At 49.1% G+C, this 19,173-nt stretch overlaps 1 protein-coding gene across 1 annotated transcript in view; it reads right to left on the bottom strand.

The window, feature by feature from the left end:
- CADM3 (cell adhesion molecule 3) overlaps positions 1-19,173 on the bottom strand; it is a 255,110-nt gene that overhangs the window by 178,515 nt on the left and 57,422 nt on the right. The gene's annotated exons all lie outside the window — the stretch shown is intronic.

Genomic DNA, 19,173 nt, shown 5'->3' with positions numbered 1-19,173 from the left:
AGGCCACTACAGTGCAGTGAAGTAATGCATGCCCCAAGTTCTGATATTAATGTCAAAACTTTTCCTAAATCGTAATATAGAAAAGATAGAATGCACACTGTGCCTGGAATTCTAAAGGACAGAATCAAGGAAATTTGTTTGTCTGTGAAGATGAAGTACCATCACCTCCTGTCCTTATCAGTTGAGGTCGTGCACAAAAGCCACGCTCTGGTTTTTTCCACCCTGCTGGGGCACATTTGCGAGCACGCTACCGTCTCCCAAACCCATTTGCCTGGCATTGAATGTTCTTTCTCAGCTGCATTCTTTATCAAACTGTGTTGCTTATCAAAGCCCTGGATGGGCATCAATCTTTTAATATCTGGCTGTGGTTGAATACTGGCTGGCTTTTTTGGGGTGTGCGTTTGGATCGAGGTTGGACTACTGCAATGCCCTCTACATGGGGCTGCCCCTGTGCCGAACTCAGAAATTGCAGCTGGTGCAGAATGCCGCGGCCCGGCTGCTATTGGGCCTCCCAAGATGGGGACACATTCGGCTGGGTCTTCGGACTCTGCACTGGCTTCCAGTGATGTACCGAGTTCGGTACAAGGTGCTGGTCATTACCTTTAAAGCCCTATATGGCCTGACACCTGCCTACCTGAAGGACCGTCTCTCCCCACATGTTTCCCAGAGAGTACTGAGATCGGGAACCCAAAATCTTCTCGCTATCCCTGGGCCAAAAGAAGCCCGTCTAAAATCCACTAGGGACAGAGCCTTCTCCATTATGGCCCCTACATGGTGGAATCAGCTCCCGGAGGAGGTGAGGGCCCTGCGGGACCTTGTTCAGTTCCGCAGGGCCTGTAAGACAACCCTCTTCCGGCTAGCCTACACCTAGCTGAGATGAGAAACTAAATGTAGCTTGCCAGACTGCTGTTATACATATTTTTGTAATGTTTAGCAGCAGACGTGGACTATTGCACCCTTCTTAAATCTTCGTTCGCGAAGCCAAGCCGAGAGAGAGAGAGTGGTTTTTAGGTTTTAACAGTTTTAAATGTTTTAATTCTTTATATATTTAAATACCTGTTTAATTTTATGTTTGACTATTTGTTGGGAGCCGCCCTGAGCCACTTGTGGGAAGGGCGGGATATAAATCATAAATAAATAAATAAATAAATAAAAATACCCAAGCCAAAAAATACCTTATCTGTATTTTGGGGTATATTTTGGTATCCCAAATGTATCTTTCTTTGCGGGGGGGGGGGGAGGGAACTGAGAAAAAAATCCTGAGAAAATCCCAGATTTATTCAGGAATTCCCAGTAGATCCGAAAAGAAGACGACGACGACTACAGATTTATACCCTGCCCTTCTCTCTGAATCAGATACACAGAGTAGCTAACAATCTCCTATATCTCCTTCCCCCACAACAGACACCCTGTGAGGTAGGTGGGGCTGAGAGGGCTCTCACAGCAGCTGCCCTTTCAAGGGCAACCTCTGCAGAGCCATAGCTGACCCAAGGCCATTCCAGCAGGTGAATGCGGAGGAGTGGGGAATCAAACCCAGTTCTCCCAGATAAGAGTCCCTGCATTTAACCACTACACCAAAGTGGCACAGATTGCTTCCGCCTCTCAGCTGTTTGTTGGGCTTCTGCAGCTCCTTTGAACTTTAAAGTGGCTGCAGAAGACAACCCCCACCAGCTCAGTTTGGGGCTGGCTGGCTGGCTTCTCCTGCAACCCAGTTTAAAGCGAAGCTGTAAGAGCAGTCAGCCCAGGATCAGCTTATGCCCACGGGCAGCAGACTGTTCCCTGAACAGCTTCTGACGTGCAATCCTCCCACCCCACCCTGGTTTTCTTCTTCTTGGGACTATCGGACCCCCCAAAATTCAAGATTTTGGGATCCAGGATTTTTTCAGAAACCTGATTTTTCCCTCCGTTTGATATACCCGAACCGAAAAAAGGGGGGGGGGGAATTGCACACCCTACTAGTTTTCCTGCCGCTGTGTTTCTGAGCCACGCCGTTATATATTTTTAGCTCAGTTTCTGCTTTCCATTGACTTTTTTTCCCTTGGTGTGAGAAACCTCAGACAAAGAATTACAAGATGGAACAATTTTTTAAAAAAAAAAATAAGCTTGGTCTGCCTTATGTCCCAGATATTGCAGGTGTGGGTCTCAGAGGAGGGAGGGGCTGCAGCTGCTACCACCCCAGCCAGTTTTAGGGTTGCCAATCCCCAGGTGGGGGCGGGGGATCCCCCTCTTTGGAGGCCCTCATCCCGCTTCAGGGTCAGCAGAAAGTGGGGGGTGGGGGAGGGAAATATCTGCTGGGCATTATTCCCTTTGTAGACTGATTCTCATAGGGTAAAATGGAGAATTGATCTTTGGGTATCTGGAGCTCTGGGGGACTATTTTTTGAGGTAGGGACACCAAATTTTCAGCGTAGTATCCAATGTCTCTCCTCAAAACACCCTCCAAGTTGCAAAATGATTGGACCAGGGGGTCCAGTTCTATGAGCCCCCAAAGAAGGTGCCCCTATCCATCATTTCCAATGGAAGGAAGGCATTAAAAAGGCATGCAGTCCCTTTAAATGTGATGGCCAGAACTCCCTCTAGAGTTCAGTTATGCTTGTCACAGCCTTGCTTCTGGCTCCACCCCCACAGTTCCCAGATATTTCTTGAATTGGATTTGGCAAGCCTAATCAGATTAGGGCAGAGGTTGGGTTGCCAAGCAACTGGAGTTCTCCTGCTATTATAACTGATCTCCAGATAACCAAGATCTGTTCCCCGGGAGAAAATGGCTGCTTTGGAGGGTGGGGTCTAGGGCGTTATACCCCACTGAAGTGGCTCCCGTCCCAAACCGGTCACAATCTCCTTTACCTTTCTCCCCCACAACAGATACCCTGTGAGGTGGGTGGGGCTGAGAGAGCTCTCCCAGAAGCTGCCCTTTCAAGGACAACTCTTGCAAGAGCTATGGCTGACCCAAGGCCATCCCAGCAGGTGCAAGTGGAGGAGTGGGGAATCAAACCCAATTCTCCCAGATAAGAGTCCACACACTTAACCACTACACCAAACTGGCTCTCCTTAAAATGGACTTGAAATGGAGACCAGAGAACTGGGCTGGTTCCAGATTGTTGGGGGTGGGGCTTGCATGCAAAGAGTTCCCAGAGCCCTCGCTCCCTGCCCCCTCACCCATGTGTCTCCCTACCTGCCTGGCCATCCTTCTCCTGCTCTGCTCACAAGCCTTCCCACTGCCTATGCTCATAGTCATCATCTGCAAGTACTTGATCACCAAGTACTACGATCACCATCTTCAAGTACTTGAAGGGCTGTCCTATAGAGGAGGGTGTGGAATTGTTTTCTGTGGCCCCAGAAGGTAGGACCAGAGCCAGAGGGTTGAAATTAAATCAAAAGACTTGCCGGCCCAATATTAGGAAGCACTTCCTGAGCGTTAGAGTGATTCCTCAGTGGAACAGGCTTCCTCGGGAGGTGGTGGGCTCTCCTTCCTTGGAGGTTTTTAAACAGAGGCTAGATGGCCATCTGACAGCAATGAAGATCCTGTGAATTTAGGGGGAGGTGTTTGTGAGTTTTCTGCATTGTGCAGGGGGTTGGACTAGATGACCCTGGAGGTCCCTTCCAACTCTATGATTCTATGCACCATCCTGATTGGCTTCAGGGTTGCCAACCTCCTGGTGGCACCTGAAGTTCTCCCGCTTTTACAATTGATCTCCAGACAGCCAAGATCAGATTCCTGGAGAATATGGCTGCTTCAGAGGGTGGACTCTGTGGCCTCGCACCCCTGCTGTGCTCCCCCCCCATCCCCAAACTTCTCCCTCCCCAGGATCTGCCCCCAAGTCCCCAGGTATTTCTCAACCCGGAGCTGGCAACTCTACTGATGGTGCAGGCTAGTGTGTGCAGCTGGAAGCACAGGTGGTAAAGCGCTCCACAGGGAGCAGCCAGGGATAGGGTGTATGGGGGGAGGGGATTAGCAGCAGTGGGTCCCTCCAGAAGCCCTGGACCCAGCAGCTGCCCCAGTTGAGGATTTGCGGATGCCAGCTCTGCTAGAGAAGCATTTTTTTGGTTTAGAGAGAGAGTTTGCAAAACCAGCCTCGGCAAACCCTCTGGATTTTTTCCGCTGTGAAATCCACCTGGGAGTCTGGAATTTCCCCTTCCTGCAAAATATTGTGAAGCATTTCCAACAGAAGCCCCTTAGCCCAGGGGTGTCAAATGCATTTTTAAGAAGAAGAAGACTGCAGATTTGTACCCCGCCCTTTCTCTGAATCAGAGACTCAAAGCAGCTTACAATTTCCTATATTTTCTCCCTGTGAGGTGGGTGGGGATGAGAGAGCTCTCCCAGACACCCTGTGAGGTGGGTGGGGATGAGAGAGCTCTCCCAGAAGCTGCCCTTTCAAGGAAAACTCTGTGAGAGTTATGACTGATCCAAGGCCATTCCAGCAGCTGCAAGTGGAGGAGTGGGGAATCAAACCTGGTTCTCCCAGATAAGAGTCTGCGCACTTAACCACCACACCAAATTGGCTCTCCATGTCCTTAATGCGGGCTGGATCTGACATAAATGAGACGTTGTCGGGCCGGGCCATGCGTGTACCTATTTATGATTAGGTAGCAGAGATATAAATTTTATAAAGGACACAAACAAACAGAATTAAAGATTTTTTTAAAAAAAAAAACTTTAAAACATGCTTAAAACATAGCATTTGTTGGTCTTAAAGTTGCTTTCTTTGAATCTCTCTTGTGCGATCCAGGGGACTGGGCAAAGGAAGCTCTGATGCTTTCCTTCCCTCTCCAGGGGACCAGGAGGAGAACATAAGAGAACTCATGTTGGATCAGGCCAATGGCCCATTCAGTGCAACACTCTGTCACACAGTGACCAAAAAAACCAGGAACCATATGGAGGTCCATCACGGGGGCCAGGACACTAGAAGCCCTCCTACTGTGCCCCCCCAAGCACCAAGAATGCAGAGAATCACTGGGAGGGATAGTGGCTCAGTGGCAGAGCATCTGCTTGGTAAGCAGAAGGTCCCGGGTTCAATCCCAGGCATCTCCAACTAAAAAGGGTCCAGGCAAATAGGCATGAAAAACCTCAGCTTTAGACCCTGGAGAGCCGCTGCTAGTCTGAGTAGACAATACTGACTTTGATGGACCAAGAGTCTGATTCAGTATAAGGCAGCTTCATATGTTCATTTCATTTCATTTCCCCAGACAGAGAGTTCCAACAATACGCTGTGACTAACAGTCACTGATGGACCTCTGCTCCGTCTGTTTATCCAATCCCCTCTTGAAACTGGCTATGCTTGCAGCTGCCCTCACCTCATGTGGCAGTGAATTCCATGTGTTAATCACCCTTTGGGTGAAGAAGTACCTCCTTTTATCTGTTCTAACCCGACTCAGCAATTTCATTGAACGCCCACGAGTTCTCGTATTGTGAGAAAGGGAGAAAAGTACTTCTTTCTCTACCTTAACTATCCCATGCATAATCTTGTAAACCTCTATGGAGGAGGAGCTTCAGCCAATAGAAGGAAGAGAGGCTTGGCTCAGTAGCTTTGCTGTGTGATTGAGAGAGTCTGGCAAAGCAAGCTTTCCCTCCCCTCCGTTCTTCCCCAAGGGAGGAGACTCAGCCAATGGAGCACGTGTGCGATTGGGCAAACCTTGTGAAGCAAGCTGTTATGCAGAAGGAAGCAAGAAAGAGGGAGAAGGAAGCAGATGACAGCCAGTTGCTCAGGGGCCTGATAGGAGCCCTCCGGCGGCATCATTTGGCCCCCAGGCCATGTTTGACACCCCTGCCTTAGCCTATTTAAGAAGACTCGCCCAGTTCCCAAGGGAGGTTCTGCGCCTCCTTAGGTAGATCAGATCTTTGGCTTAGCATCTTTAAACATAAATAAAACCGTCTGGCAACCAGGAGCAGGTTCGTGAAGAAGTCAGTTTTGCCAAGCGCGGTGCGTGATGACCGAGGCATGGAAACCAAGCCAAACAGGGCTGGGCCGTTTGTTCCAGAACACTGCAGCATCAGCCGATTTTGTGCTTCAGCGATATTCAAATTGCTCTCCGCCATCCGTTATTTTTCGCTGGCTTCCCCTTAATCAGATCACGGGAGGGAGGCATCAGATACCGCAGGGCGGGAGAGGGCAGGGGAAGTTGGTTCCAGGGACCAGATTGAAGAACTGGGCCGTGGAATGCAAACAGCGGGATAGCAAAGCAGGAAAACAGCCAGTGCGGCGGAGTGGTTAGAGAGGCCAACGATGAGCTGAGAGACCCAGATTCAAGTCCCCACTTTGTCCTGATGCTTGTAGCTCTCTCTCTCTCTCTCTCTCTCTCTCTCTCTCTCCCCACACACACACACACATCTTGCTGTCTCAGCTGAGCCTACAACACCGGGTTGTTGTGAGGATCCAACAGAGTAGTAGTAGCAGTAGTGTGTGCCTGAAACAGGGCCAGCCCTAGACTGGTCTGCCCCCCCCCACTGATATCACAAGTCACATGGGGGGTGCCCAATTCAGTGACCTCAAAAGGCCAGCGCACTAGAAGAAGAAGAAGATATTGGATATATATCCTGCCCTCCACTCCGAAGAGTCTCAGAGCAGTTCACAATCTCCTTTACCTTCCTCCTCCACAACAGATACCCTGTGAGGTGGGTGGGGCTGAGAGGGCTCTCCCAGCAGCTGCCCTTTCAAGGACAACCTCTGCCAGAGCTATGGCTGACCCAAGGCCATGCTAGCAGGTGCAAGTGGAGGAGTGGGGAATCAAACCTGGTTCTCCCAGATAAGAGTCCGCACACTTAACCACTACACCAAACTGGCTCTCCTAGGCAATCACCTAGCCGGCCCTATGAACTCCTGAGAAGAAAGGTGGAATTAAAACACCATCGATTCCACAACCTGCAGTGCTGATCAACCAAGATCAGAGAGAATGTAAACCAGGATGTTTACACGAGGCAACAGACAGTCACTAGGGACTAACCTCCCTCCAAACACTCTCCTGGAATTACAACTGATCTCCCAGTGACAGAAATCCATTCCCCTGATTGGGGGGCGGAGCTGCCTTGGAGGGAGGACTCTATGGAGGGTGGACTCTATGGGATCAGGAAGCAATTTTCCTCGAGGCCAGTTTGGCCAGGGATCCTGGACGTTTTTTGCCATCTTCTGGGCATGGAGCAGGGGGCACTGAGGATGTGGCGGAGGGGAAGCATTTCTAAATTTCCTGCATTGTGCTGGGGGTTGATGACCCTGGAGATCCCTTCCAACTCTATGATTCTATGGTGATCTCTCTCCCCCTCCCCAAAACTGCCCCCTTTCCAGGCTCTGCCCCCAAATATATAAGAACTTCCTAACCGTTCCAGAGTGGGCCATCCTACCCAGCACACACATGCTCCTGAAGGGTTTCACCCATTTCACCAAAACTCTTCCTGCTCCCTTCAAAATATTTGCCCATCCTCCTCATTATTTTCACATTTTGCTTACAGTGGAATTGCACAGAGTCCAGCCCTCGGAGAACAGAATTTGGCAAAGCAAATAAGAACATAAGAGAAGCCATGTTGGATCAGGCCAATGGCCCATCCAGTCCAACACTCTGCGTCACATAAGAGAAGCCATGTTGGATCAGGCCAATGGCCCATCCAGTCCAACACTCTGTGTCACATAAGAGAAGCCATGTTGGATCAGGCCAATGGCCCATCCAGTCCAACACTCTGTGTCACACAGTGGCCAAAAAAACCCCAGGCACCATCAGGAGCTCCAACAGTGGGGCCAGGACACTTAAAAGCCCTCCCACTGCCCCCCCCCCCAAGCACCAAGAATACAGAGCATCACTGCCCCAGACAGAGAGTTCCAACAATACCCTGTGTCTAAGAGCCACTTTGGCCACCAAATGAGAAGGGAGCACTCCCTGGAGAAGACCCTGATGCTGGGAAAGACAGAAGGCAAAAGTAGAAGGGGACGGCAAAAGATGAGATGGCTGGACAGTGTTACTGATGTAACTAAAATGAATATGTGTGACTCTGTCCATGGGGTCGCAAAGAGCCAGACTTGACTGTGCGACAGAACAACAAAAGAGCCACTGATGGACCTCTGCTCCATATGTTTATCCAATCCCCTCTTGAAGCTGTCTATGCTTGCAGTTGCTGCCACCTCCTGTGTTAGTGAAATCCATGTGTAAACCACCCTAGGATACCAAATATTCTCTGAAGCCATTCCTACTAGAATCACGACTCCTTTTCAAACTACTTGGGTGGGACTTCCCCCTGATATAGTAACACCAACAGCTTTCCAGCCTAAACAGCCTTCGTTTGAAAAGTTCCACCACTTCAGATCAAGCTGGAGAGGAGAGGAAGATGGGGGGGGGGGAAGTTGCTAAAAGGCACTTTAAAAATTAAAAAGCAATGCTTGTCGCAGGGAGGAATACTAATTCAATGTTCTCTGCTCTGTGCGCGTGAGAGAAACGCACGTACCTCCCCCCTCTGCCCCTCCAATGAACACGACAAACAGGAGTTCGGCAGCTGAGCCCCTGTCAGGATTCAAACGCAGGGCTGGGAGGAGGAAGCCCAGGAGTTAATAACTCCACCGTCACGTGTGGGCAGCTGAGCAACTGGGGCTGCCGCTAAAAGAGGCCGACACGTTCCGGCAGGCTGCTCCGACTGTCAGGGCCCTGCCACGCCTAACAAGAACTAAACGATTGGAAAATGGCTGGTAATTAGCAATCAATAGGCAATTAACAGGAGAGGAAAGATAGCAGGTGTAGGGAGGGGGGAAGGAAAGGAAGAGCGCAGCAAGCGGAACAAGCAGGGGGGCTCAGAGTCCTCCTGAGGCCTGCATTCCTGCACCGGGTGATTTGCTGGAGCCTAAAGTTGCCAACCTCCAGTTAGCACCTGGAGATCTCCCGCTATTACAGATCAAATTCCAGATGGCCAAGATTGGGTCCCCTAGAGAAAACGGCCGCTTAGGAGAGTGGATTCTATGGCATTATAAACTTCTGGGGTCCCTCCCCTCCCCAAAACTCCACCTCTAAAATTTCCAGGCCCTGTAAGCTCTTGGGAGGATTGGCTACATAAAAGGGGTGTGGCCTAATATGCAAAGGAGTTCCTGCTACAAAAAAGCTGTTTCCAGATATCTCCTGGAGTTAAGAGCCCTGTAGCTCTTGGAGGATTGGCTACATAAGAGAGGTGGCCTAATATGCAAAGGAGTTCCTGCTACAAAAAAAGCCGTTTCCAGGTATTTCCTGGAGTTAGGAGCCCTGTAAGATCTTGGAGGATTGGCTACATAAGAAAGGTGTGGCCTAATATGCAAAGGAGTTCCTGCTACAAAAAAAGCCGTTTCCAGGTATTTCCTGGAGTTAGGAGCCCTGTAAGCTCTTGGAGGATCGGCAACATAAGAGGGGTGTTGCTAATATGCAAAGGAGTTCCTCCTACAAAGAAAGGCCCTGTTTCCAGGTATTTCCTAACCCAGAGCTGGCAGCCTTCACTCCAAGGCAATAGATTGGCCATTGACATTGTTTTCCTGACCTGAAATGACCCCAGAGAGCCACTCTGTGCCTCCTTGGGCAAACTGGCATATACCGATTGGCTACATGTAGCTTTCACCAAGCGAGTATGTAGCAGCTTCAGATCAGGAAAACAGTGTAGGTTTAAGCCCCCTCCCCTTTCATTTGCAGTGGTTCGGCTTTGACTCTGACCCCCCCTACACCTGAGAGTTAAGTTTCAACAATCCGCTGGGCGTTTCCAGAGTTTGCATGGCATCACAGCAGGGGTCCAGTCCCAAATGAGAGTGGGTGGGGAGCTGTCCTGTGGCCACACCTTTGTCGAAGGAGGAGAGTGGAGCACACTTGGGCAGCCAGTGGGCAGTGCCTTGAGTGCTGAGGCTAATAGGAGAGGGCTAGGGTGTGGCCACCCTGATCAGGACAGAACATAAAAGTCCCAGTTCTTAAAAATACAAGTATACAGTATTTAAATGAGACATAGTCTGATTAAAGTTCTTCTTTATGTTCGGCCTTCAGCCTAAATAGCCTTTAGCTTGCAGCTCTGATATTCAGCCTTCAGCTTAAAAAGCTTTCAGCCTGTAGCCTTTGTAAAATGACTAAACGCTGTAAGATGTTACACTGTCAAATAACTCAATGTAAAAGTGGGGCCTTTTTGTAGCAGGAACTCCTTTGCATATTAGGCCACTATAATATAGTGGGTTCAATGTAAGGAGGAGACGCTGTCGTAGTGATCATAGCTAGGGTTGCCAATCCCCAGGTGGGGGCAGGGGATCCCCCGGTTTGGAGGCCCTCCCCCCGCTTCAGGGTCATCAGAAAGCGGGGGGAGGGGAGGAAAACGTCTGCTGGGAACTCTATTATTCCCTGTGGAGATTTATTCCCATAGAAAATCATGGAGAATTGATCCGTGGGTATCTGGGGCTCTGGGGGGGCTGTTATTTGGGGTAGAGGCACCAAATTTTCCGTATAGCATCTAGTGCCTCTCCCCAAAATACCCCCCAAGTTTCAAAAAGATTGGACCAGGGGGCCCAATTCTATGAGCCCCAAAAGAAGGTGCCTCTATCCATTATTTCCTATGGAAGGAAGGCATTGAAAAGGTGTGCCGTCCCTTTAAATGTGATGGCCAGAACTCCCTTTGGAGTTCAATTATGCTTGTCACAGCCTTGATCTTGGCTCCACCCCCAGTGTCTCCTGGCTCCACCCCCCAAAGTCTCCTGGCTCCACCCCCAAAGTCCCCAGATATTTCTTGAATTGGACTTGGCAACCCTAATCATAGCTCTTTTGTTAAGTACAGCATGGCAAGGGCTGAACTCAAAGGCTGAAGAACTGGGCCAATGGGGACAACTATATACACTTCAAGGTTCCCGTGCAAGGACGTCATTGGATCATTCAAACCAGCAGGAGGCCTGTGATTGGAGCAGGGCAGCAGGGATTTGGATCCTACAGCTCATTGTTCCTGAGTCCCCAAGCTCAGTCCTAAAAGCTTCAATGAGCCAGGCAGGAACAACATTGATTATACATAACCTTAGTCCACATACACAACAGCCACACACCCTTGATGTAGTAGCCAATCCTCCAAGAGCTTACAGGGCCTCTTAGTACAGGGCCTCTTAGTAAGCTCCAAGAGGATTGGATACATCGGGGGTGGGGGGGGTGGCCTAATATGCAATTGAGTTCCTGCTACAACAAAAGCTCTGTCGAAAAGATTTATACTATGGATAGAATTTTCAAGTAAGCACTTTGGCACTTTTGTGGTAGCGCTTTAGATTTTCGCATCAGTAATTACTTTTCTCAATGCGTTCATAATAAACGCATTTCAGTTGGTTGCTTAGTTATTCTCACGGAATTTCTCTTTAGATAAATTACTTCTGCACCCATGATTCTCTGCTGCTTGTTAGATCGCAGAAGCTAAGCAAGGTCAGCCTTCGTTAGGACTTGGATGGAAGACCACCGAGGAAGTAGGGTTGCCAATCCCCAGGTGGGGGCAGGGGATCCCTCGCTTTGGAGGCCCTCCCCCCGCTTCAGGGTCGTCAGAAAGCGGGGGGAGGGGAGGTAAATGTCTGCTGGGAACTCTGTTATTCCCTAGGGAGATTTATTCCCATAGGAAATCATGGAGAATTGATTGGGGGTATCTGGGGCTTTGGGGAGGGGCTGTTCTTTTGGGTTAGAGGCACCAACCTTTCAGTATAGCATCTAGTGCCTTCCCCCAAAATACCCCCCAAGTTTCAAAAAGATTGGACCAGGGGGTCCAATTCTATGAGCCCCAAAAGAAGGTGCCCCTATCCCTCATTATTTCCTAAGGAAGTAAGGAATTGAAAAAGGTCCCTTTAAATGTGATGGCCAGAACTCCCTTTGGAGTTCAATGATGCTTGTCACAGCCTTGATCTTGGCTCCACCCCTAATGTCTCCTGGCTCCACCCCCAAAGTCTCCTGGCTCCACCCCCAAAGTCCCCAGATATTTCTTGAGTTGGACTTGGCAGCCCTACGAGGAAGTCCAAGGAAACTTTTAAGCCTGGAGTGGTTGCTCGTACCCAGGAAGCCTAGCAGGGCTTTTTTTGCAGCAGGAACTCCTTTGCATATTAGGCCACACACCCCTGATGTAGCCAATCCTCCTGGAGCTTACAGTAAGCCCTGTACGCTCTTGGATGATTGGCTACATCAGGGGGGTGCGGCCTCATAGGCAATGGAGTTCCTGTTACAAAAAAAGGCCCTGTAACAGTGGCAACCCACTTTCAATGACTCACCGCAGGTGGGTGTGAGCAATAGGGTCATCTAAGTATACTTCATTAAACTTTGCATATCAGTTTTTAATAAAACCTCATCAACCCATTTCAGGGTATCACGTCTTTATTCCAGAATATAGGGTGATAACGCAGCTTAGTGAGGCCCTGCTGATCCTCTCTTGCAGGGTCCTTCTTTCATCACCCCAGATTTAGGAAGGGCTGCATCTGTGCGTGCGCAAAAGGGAGAGAGGAAACCCGATCGAATTCCCTCGCTATCGGCAACACCTCATGCCAGTGGCTTGGCAGATGCCACGTTCTGGCTGCGAATCCCCATCGTGTTTGCACTTTTTAAAACACCAATTAGCTCAACAGAACGCAGCGGCATGACAAGAGAATCCAAGAGAAGCTGGCAGGGAAAGTGGGCCGGGGGGGGGGGGGGGGGGAGAGAAGCTGGCTTCCAGCCTCTTTAGAGACCTGAGCTACCAGTGGCAAAGAATTCAGGGCCACTGCTGAGAAATCTGAACCACCCCTCCGCAAAAGAAGAAGGAGCTCCCATTCAGTCCTTTGTTTATTGGATTTTTAAAGTCTGCCTTTCTTTCCATTAGTTCAGAGGGGTGCATATGGGTGGGAAAAGAAAAAGATGATATTGGATTTATATCCCACCCTATACTCTGAATCTCAAGAGTCTCAGAGTGGCTTACAATCTACATAAGAACATAAGAGAAGCCATGTTGGATCAGGCCAACGGCCCATCAAGTCCAACACTCTGTGTCACACAGTGGCAAAAAATTTTATATACACACATACACTGTGGCTAATAGCCACTGATGGACCTGTGCTCCATATTTTAATCTAAACCCTTCTTGAAGGTGGCTATACTTGTGGCCGCCACCACCTCCTGTGGCAGTGAATTCCACATGTTACTTCCTTTTATCCGTTTTAACCTGTCTGCTCAGCAATTTCATCGAATGCCCACGAGTTCTTGTATTGTGAGAAAGGGAGAAAAGTACTTCTTTCTCTACTTTCTCCATTTCTCTACCTTCCCATCCCCACCGCCACCCCCACAACAGACACCCTGTGAGGTAGGTGGGACTAAGAGAGCTCTTACAGCACCTGCCCTTTCGAGGACAATTCCTATGAGAACTATGGCTGACCCAAAGCCATTCCAGCAGCTGCAAGTGGAGGAGTGGGGACTCAAACCCAGTTCTCCCAGATAAATGTCCGCGCACTTAACCACTACACCAAACTGGCTCTTAACCACTACACCAAAAAGCAGAATAACAAAGAGACACACACCCCATTTCCCTTCATAGATTCAGCGGGGTAGCTGTGTTGGTCTAAAGCAATAAAACGAAGTCTGAGTCCAGTGACATCTTTAAAACCGACGAAGTTTAATTCTGGGTATAAGCTTTTGTGCGCATGCGCACTTCTTCAGATATCTCCAGATATCTAAAGGAGTGTGCATGCGCACGAAAATTTACACCTAGAATTACACTCTGTCGATTTTAAAGATGCCACAGGACTCAGACTTCATTCTTTCCCTTAATAGTAAAACTGTAGGTTTGGGATAAAGGAAACATTTCTTTTCACACTGCATATTGAGCTTATGGAACTCACCGCTACAGGATGTCATAATGGTGACAAAGCTAAGCTTTAAAAGGGGGAATTGATAAACCCATGGAGCAAGGTCCCTTAAAGGCTAAACAGAACCTCCATGTCCCAAGGCAATCAATCTGACTGCTTGCTGCTGGGAAGGAGGAAATTATAGGGCCTCTCTGCCCACTTACAGGCTTTGTAGTAGCATCTGATTGTATTTTGCAGGAAACAGGACACTTAGAGTTGCCAGGCTCCCACCAAGGGCAGGGAAAACCCCAATTTTGTGGGATGCTTTCCTGCCACCTGCCACCTGCCAGCTGGCTGATGGGGAGAGGAAATCCCACCCCCAACTGGCTGAAAAGGCACTGTGATTATGTTGACTGGTAGTGATGTCATCATGTCAGCTAGAAGTGATGTCATCATGGCACCAGCCTCACATGGTGACACTCTAGGTTTCCTCCCCTCGAAATTTTAAAGTTTATTGAAACAATAACTGGAAACCATCTTACAAGCTCAGCAGTAAAGGATACAGAGGGTTTGGGGGGGTTTTTAAGCATGAACAATAATACAATAGAGAGTTTGGGTGTAGTAAGGGGGAGAAATCCAAAGCATATCACTGGGAAAAAAAAGACCCATATAATCCTATTAGTGAGAGATACTCAACTTGAAAAGTATTTGTTCGAGTATGAGAAAACTCAAATTTCCACCTTAAATAAGGAAACCCATTTACGTAACAAAGAAAAATGTTCTAAGCTCAGAAAATTTCTGTCTTCAGTAATATTGCCTAAAATAAAATATTCCCAAATCTTATTAGCTCACGTTTGTATGGAAGATGCTGAAGCTCCAATACTTTGGCCACCAAATGAGAAAGGAGCACTCCCTGGAGAAGACCCTGATGCTGGGAAAGACAGAAGGCAAAAGAAGAAGGGGGCGGCAAAAGATGAGATGGCTGGACAGTGTTACTGATGTAACAAACACAAATTTGAGCAGACTTCAGAGGATGGTGGAAGACAGGAGGGCCTGGCGTGACTTGGCCCATGAGGCTGCAAAGAGTCGGACTCGACTGTGTGACTGAACAACAACAAATGTTTATGACTAGGGAAGGCAATGGCAAACTACCCCGTAAAAAAGTCTGCCATGAAAACGTCATGATGCGACGTTACCCCAGAGTCGGAAACGACTGGTGCTTGCACACTTTTACCTTTTTATGTTTATGGCAGTCAGTACAAACATTGGTGGCAGGGTTTCCAGCTGTGGGTTGGGAAATACCTGGATATTTTGCAGGTGGAGCCTAGGGAATATGAGATTTGAGAAGGATAGGGATATACCTCAGCAAGGTATAATGCCATAGAGTAGGGTTGCCAGCTCTAGGTTGGGAAATACCTGGAGATTCTGAGGATGAAGCTGAGAAGGATGGAGTTTGGAAAGGGGACGGACCTCAATAGGGTATAATGTCATAGAGTCCACCCTCCAAAGCAGCCATTTTCTCCAGGAGAACTGATCTCGGTCATCTGGAGATAAGAATATAAGAACATGAGAGAAGCCAATGTTGGATCATGCCAATGGCCCATCCAGTCCAACACTCTGTCACACAGTGGGCAAAAAAACCAGGTGCCATCAGAAGGTCCACCAGTGGGGGCCGAGCCACTAGAAGCCCTCCCACTGTTGTAATAGCAGGAGAACTCCAAATGCCACCCGGAGGTTGGTAACCCTAACTGGCAGTGAATTCCACAATTAAATTTCCTTCCTTTTGTGTGACTTCTTAGTGCACTGGGCATAGCCAAAGATCCAAATGACGATACTGGATGGGCTCCGTCACACCCTGTTTCAGGAAGGCTGCTCGTCCCTTAGCTGTGCAAAACTCAAAAAGCAGACTCAGCCGCCGAGCGAGCGTTAACAAAATCAGGGCCGCTCTGAAGAAGAACTTCCTCCCCTCCATGAATCATTTTAATCTGATTTCGCTGACACTCCCCTAGATAAGTGCTAGATTGTGACTCTCATTACGGCAAACCAGACGGAGCACCGTCATCTGTCTTGGGCGGATGGAATTGACTAGGGATCTGAAAACCAGTTTGGGCTCCTGCCCCTTTCTGCGGGCGAGCCAATCAGAGACGAGCCTGCCCGAAACTCAATTAAGAGAATGTGTTTTTTTTTCCTGGAGGCGTTTTTCTTAATAATAGAAAAATATTTTTTTCAAAAACCCCTCTCTCTTTATCTTGCCATCTAGGGATCCATTTCGACCCCCTGTGGAAGGTCTCTATTTTCCTCCCTATATCGAAAATTCAAGGCTCTTCATGGCTCATCTCCTTCACAACAGGGAGCCAGCAGCCTTTTATAATTAAAGAGAAAGTACGTCAATCCTCAGAGCAAGAGAGCCACAAAGAGTCAGTATAAGAAAGCCCCTTTGCTTAACTTTGGGTTGCCAACCTCCAGCTAGGGCAGGGGTGGCCAAACTTGGTCAATGTAAGAGCCACATAGAAGAAACATCAGAGGTTTAAGAGCCGCAAGGCATGAACATCAGATGTAAGAAGGGAGGGAGAAAGGAAGGTAAATAGATGGGGGGAGGAAAAGGTGGAAAGAAAACAACTTTAAATGCATTCTCCAAGTTACCAGCTGGCTTGGCTTGAAGAAGCAATTTAAATACATTCTCCAAGCTGGCTGACTGGGCAGTGGGGGATTGGAGAGCCACACAATATGTGCGAAAGAGCCACAGCTTGGCAACCCCTGAGCTAGGGCCTGGGGATCTAATCGACAGCAGGAGTGGCCAAACTTGCTTAACATAACAGCCACATGGAATGCATGTCAGATGTTCAAGAGCCAGAAGGAAGGAGGGAGGGAGGCAGGAAGGCGGAAGGAATTTGGGTGAGGGAGGAGGAAGGGAGAGGTGGAAAGAAATCAACTTCAACTTTTAATGCATTCTTCAAGCCACTGACTGGCTTGGCCTGGAGAAGTGATTTAAAGAGAGAAACGCCTTCTCCAAGCCAGCTTTGAGAGCCACACGATATGTGTGAAAAGAGTCAGGACCAGATCTAGGCTCCCTGCCCACCACCCCGTCCTGCCGCCCTTCCTCGCCAAGCCTCGTCGTGGTGCACTCCTCTGATCGATCGAGTGGGAGGGAGCAAAGTGCGGCACTGCAGAAGGAAAGGGAGGGAGCGGGCAGTGGTGGCAGCAGCGGTGGCCAGGGGGAGAGGCAAAAGTAGGCATTTATCTTGGACACTGGGAGGGGGGCAATTTGGTGCCCCCCCTTCCGGTGCCCTACGCAAATACCTAGTTTGCCTAGTTGGTAAGCCAGCCCTGGAAAGAGTCACATGTGGCTCCCAAGACACAATTTGGCCACCCCCGATCTACAGACAACAGAGATCAGTTCCCCTGGAGCAAATGGCTACTTTGGAGGATGGACTCTAGGGCATCATACCCTGAAGTACCTCCCCTCCCCCAACTCTGATCTCCTCACGCTCCACCCCCAAATCTCCAGGAATTTCCCAATTTGTAATTGGCAATCCTAGCATAACTGGAACGATACACCCCAACTCTACAGGGAATTGACACAGAAACTCTCTTGTTCACAGAATTGGAAGAGACCATACAGGCCACCCAACCCCTTGCTCAATGCAAGGTCAGTCTAGAGCATTCCCTGACAGGTGTTTGTCCAGCCACTCCTTCAAGACTGCCAGGGAGGGGAGCTCACCACCTCGCTAGGTAGGATATCCAGCCAGAACCTTCCTAATATCTAGCTGGTACCTTCCTGCCCTTAATTTAAAGCCATTTTCACGAGTCCTCTCCTCTACTGCCAACAGGAACATCTCTCTCCCCTCCCCTAAGTGAGAGACCTTCAGATACTTCAAGAGAGCCATCATGTCCCCCCTCAGCCTCTTCTTCTGCAGACTGACCATTCCTAAGTCCCTCAGCCTTTCCTGATAGGGCTTGGGCTCCAGGCCCCTGATCATCTTTGCCGCTCTCCTCTGCACCTGCTCCATTCTGTCCACATCCTTCTTGAAGTGAGGCCTCTAGAACTGCATTAGGGCTGGAACACTTGCCCTATGAAGAAAGGTTAAAACGCTTGGGGCTCTTTAGCTTGGAGAAACGTCAACTGCAGGGTGACAGGATATAGGTTTACAAGATTTTGCATGGGATGGAGAGAGCAGAGAAGGAAGTGCTATTCTCCCTTTCTCACAATACAAGAACTCGTGGGCATTCGATGAAATTGCTGAGCAGTCGGGTTAGAACGGAAAAAAAGGAAGTACTTCTTCACCCATGTGGAATTCACTGCCACAGAAGGTGGCGGCGGCTACAAGCATAGCCAGCTTCAAGAGGAGATTGGATAAATATATGGAGCAGAGGTCCATCAGTGGCTCTTAGCCACAGCATTTAATTGGAACTGTCTGGGGCAGTGATGCTCTGTATTCTTGGTGCTTGGTGGGGGGGGGGGGGGGGGGCGCAAAGCGGAAGGGCTTCTAGCCCCACTTGTGAACCTCCTGATGGCACTTGGGGGGGTTTTTGGCCACTGTGTGACACAGAGTGTTGGACTGGATGGGCCATTGGTCTGATCCAACATGGCTTCTCTTATGTTCTTATATTGAGCTGATATAATTTAGTACCCCTTCCAGTGATGTTAGGGGTGTGTGGCAGATGCAAATGAGTTATGCAAATGCGTTGTGCTACTGCGTTCTGACATCTGTTTTTCTACAAAATGTCCCCTTCCTGGTACCTTTCTTCCTTCTCCCCATCGCGCTGACCTGCTCTCTCTTGCAGGGGAGAAAGGGTTAAAGTAAGGAATTGGTGGTGAACTTAGAGCAGCATCCACGAGTCTCCCCTCCTTCCTTTTTCCCCCTCCAAATGGCCCTGCGAGGTAAGCCAGGTTAAAGGAGAATTTTGTTGGTCAAAATACTGGCCTAGAATGGGGATCTGAAACTGTCTCCCCCCCATCCTACTCTCTAACTACGGCCTACACTGCCAATGGCTGCCAATACTCAGCTATGCAACAGTCTGAGCACCCCATGAAGCTCTTCTTTTCTACGTTCTTCAGCAAAATTCTGAGCATGCAGGGTCCGCAAAACAAGTGAACATAAAAACATAAGAGAAGCCATGTTGCATCAGACCAATGGCCCATCCAGTCCAACGCTCTGTGTCACACAGTGGCCAAAACCCCAGGTGCCATCAGGAGGTCCACCAGTGGGGCCAGGACGCTAGAAGGCCTCCCACTGTTGCCCCTCCCAAGCACCAAGAATACAGAGCATCACTTGCCCCAGACAGAGAGCCCCATCAATACCCTGCGGCTAATAGCCACTGATGGACCTCTGCTCCAGATGTTTACCTCTGCTCCATATGCCCTAAGCTGGTGCTGCATGCAAGGAAGCTCTTAGCCTGGGGGAAATTCTCACTGATTGCTGCGATCTAAATGGCCAATC

The sequence above is a fragment of the Heteronotia binoei genome, chromosome 1, assembly GCF_032191835.1.
Source record: "Heteronotia binoei isolate CCM8104 ecotype False Entrance Well chromosome 1, APGP_CSIRO_Hbin_v1, whole genome shotgun sequence".
Classification (NCBI taxonomy): domain Eukaryota; kingdom Metazoa; phylum Chordata; class Lepidosauria; order Squamata; family Gekkonidae; genus Heteronotia; species Heteronotia binoei.
This window is presented reverse-complemented; position numbering and strand designations above follow the sequence as displayed.